We start from the raw sequence: 3,119 nt of genomic DNA, 5'->3' as shown, positions 1-3,119 counted from the left end.
TATATATATATATATATGTGTATATATGAGATCAAAGTAGTTAATTGTACTGCATACTGGTCTCGATAATCAATGAATTGTGACATATTAATTATCAGTAATATTAACAGCACTACTGTTAAATGGATATTTCTCGACTTCGTATGCGAGAAGCGTAACGAAGCCATTATGAAGCTTTAAAATTTAATAGAATAATTAAAATTTGGGAGGAAGCATTATATTTGTGAATATTTAATGAACCTCGAGTAAACTTATTTTCTTTTTGTAATAAAAAAACTATATTTAATAATTAATTTCTCGCGATAATTCGTTTCCTCCATTTATAAAAAAAATCTCTAAAAGTGAATTTATAAAAATGCAATACCGATCAGCCCGCGTTTCAATATAATTCTGCATATTAAAATGATAATTGAAATATGAAATTCTAAAATATCTCATTAATTATATTCGTTGTCTCATTCTAAATGTCATTTACAAAAAGCGAAATAAATGTAAAATAGTCAAATGTTCAAATTAATATTCATCGTATTATTATTTGTTCTTTTATGTTCAGAGGAACAAAAAAATTTTGACACATAATTGTGTGTTTATTAAATAGGTTCATTATATAAGTAAGTTGATATGTTATTATTATTTATTTTGATAATGAATAATGAATAATATTAGCTTGTTCTGTATATAAAAAAAAACAAATTAAAGTTATTAAATAAATAAAGTTAGTTATCTTATTAAATACCAAAAGAACTCTGCATCAAAAGATTTTCATCAGTTAGTGAACTAAAGACCTTTATATTGACTGCATGAAAATATTTATTTTCATAGAAACATTCTTTAAGCACCTTAAAGCTTGAATCAAAATTAAAAGTGAAGTCATTTTGAATGTTATTATTTTTGGTATTTAATAAGATATATTTAATGCTCTAGAATTTGTTTATTTGTAATATACATTACGATAATAATTTGAGAAATATAAAATTTGTGTATCAAATTGTTTTTATTATTCTGATCTCTAAATTCTTTGGAATGGAATCTCACTCTAAAGAGTAAAATCTTAAAGATTAAAAATTAAAGATAAAAAATTCTGCCACTTTTTCCATAAGATGTAAAATTTTTATTTTTTGGAGTGGGATTTCACTCCAAAGAATTTAGAGACTGTATATTTCCTTTCGTTTGAATCTTGGCGAAATTCCGTTTAGCTGTAACACGATCGCACAATATTATTCGTCTAAATATGCGCAATCTGCCACACGCGTGAACGTTCTCACGGCGAGATCTCAGGCGAAAACGGATGCGTGTTCACGTATCTTAGCGTATAGTTCGTATCAAACCGTGGCGCGGAATCCGCATGGTGTTTGGCTTTTGTCTCGACTGTAAACGTTAAATATCGATTACCGTAATTGGCAGGCCGCGTTGGGCGTAGCTATTATACCGTCGGCAACCGCAGCCGCATAAGCGGTGCAGATTCATGGTTATGCGCACGCTAAATAATCCGTTAACGATCGATGGCGGCCAAACGATCGCCAAAAACATAAAAGCTCGCTGTTTCGATGATAACCATCGTTTTTTTTTTATGCAACGATTTTTGTAAATTCCGAGAAGCGTAATAAAATATACATGGTGCAAACAACGCATTGGTGATATTTTTTGTATCAACAGAAATGCGGTCGACATTTACCTAAAAGTATAGTAATAAATAATTATATTTCTACAGTTATAATAATTAATCTAATTTTTTTCGAAAACTTTACTTTAATCTTTCTAATCCAAATTTCATGTGTACGTGCTATGCCAATTTTTAAAGTACACAATAAATGGAGAAATGTGTAAATTGTTATCCGTATTAATAAACGATAGAAGCACTCTCGAACATGCTTTCATATACAGTACGTTCTATTCCATTTTATTTTATTTATCGATTAAATAATACATATACATGTTTCATATATTCCAAAACTATTTACTGCGAATGCTATGTTCAAACGTCGATTGCATTCTATCGCATTCCATTTTATATTCTATTTAGGTCAATATGATTTATTCTCTGATATGGAAGAAATTTTCTTTATATTATTTCAACGGAAAGGCATGTACTGATTAAATTTAAAGAAAAATTAGAAGTGTATATAAGAGCTTTCTGTATGAGAATATGTGTGAAAAAGCTAATTAAATTTGACAAAAATTGTATATATATATATATATATAGAGGGAGCTTTTTGAGAATATATCCGAAAAAAAACTATCAATCCAGACGCAACGCTCGTATGTCAACATAACGACATAGCACACCACACTCGTGGTGCATTACGTGCGTACAGTTCGAGAGCTTGCTATATCGTGTCACAGTGCGGGCAGGTGTGCTTTTGCCTCGAATTTCCCTGGAATTTAACATCACGACACATGGCCACAGTATGCAGGAGAAATAGAGGCGTGGATGAAAGTATAAGAGAACGCGCGCGCGTTAGAATGTGTCAAAGGCGAAAAAAGGAAGAGCGCACGTGCGCGAGCGAGACGAAGAGCAAATAGAAGATGCGGATAGAAAAACGGGTGCAGGAGAGTGCAACGAGAGATTTGCGCGAAGGAACGTGTTTTGCGATTGGACGCGTCGCCCGGCGTCGCCGGGATTATTGGAAATGTAATTTCGTATATACGATACGCGACCGACGTAGGAGGCAGAATTACGTGTTCACGCGAATGTATTTAATGCCTGGCCTAGCTATCGGCTCGAGCGCGTCCCGATGACGCTCCAGTACCGAGCTTAAAGGTGATGGACCGTATTAAACTGGTATATTTTCCGCGCTTTCTGACAAAGCTGATTTACGGGGATGCATATAACAGCTCCGGGTACGCGATACCACGCTGGTTTCTCGCTGGTGCTATATGAACACGGGACCATTATATCGCCGTAGCTGCGAAGTAATACTTTCGCCTCGTAATCGACTTAGGAAGGCGTCCTGAGATCCCAACTAAATATATATACCTATAGATGACGGACGAGCACGAAGCTTCCGCGAGTTTTCGAAACGCGAGACGGATTTTATCATTATGATGAACCTAAGAGAATTACGCACACTCTCTAAACGAGCAAAATTGCGAAATTGCGCCGCGACGGTGCGCGGAAG

Source organism: Atta colombica, unplaced genomic scaffold (assembly GCF_001594045.1).
Source record: "Atta colombica isolate Treedump-2 unplaced genomic scaffold, Acol1.0 scaffold107, whole genome shotgun sequence".
Lineage (NCBI taxonomy): Eukaryota > Metazoa > Arthropoda > Insecta > Hymenoptera > Formicidae > Atta > Atta colombica.
This window is presented reverse-complemented; position numbering follows the sequence as displayed.